General features: G+C 27.4%; 1 protein-coding gene across 1 annotated transcript in view; it reads left to right on the forward strand.

The window, feature by feature from the left end:
• LOC105454946 overlaps window positions 1-288 on the forward strand; it is a 44,462-nt gene that overhangs the window by 36,768 nt on the left and 7,406 nt on the right. The gene's annotated exons all lie outside the window — the stretch shown is intronic.

A 288-nucleotide genomic window follows, 5' to 3' on the forward strand; every position in this document is an offset into this window, starting at 1 on the left:
TAAATACATTGAATAATTTATTTGAAATACAAAATACAAAATACTTTTATGTGTTCCGCTGAAATACAAAATACAAAATACAAATTGTATTTCAAATACTGCATTTCAAATACAAGTATTTGAAATATGTCCAGTCCTGAATATAATATATACATACATATGGGCCATTCCACATGAAGCGGATCAGTCATCTCTCAGAAATTTTTCTAATTTTGCACAAAGGTAGTACTTTGGGAGATAGAATTTTGTGCCAAAGGATTTTTTTCTTATTGCAAAATTAATCGAGAT

Source organism: Wasmannia auropunctata, unplaced genomic scaffold, assembly GCF_000956235.1.
Source record: "Wasmannia auropunctata unplaced genomic scaffold, wasmannia.A_1.0 LD335969.1, whole genome shotgun sequence".
Taxonomy (NCBI): Eukaryota; Metazoa; Arthropoda; class Insecta; order Hymenoptera; family Formicidae; genus Wasmannia; species Wasmannia auropunctata.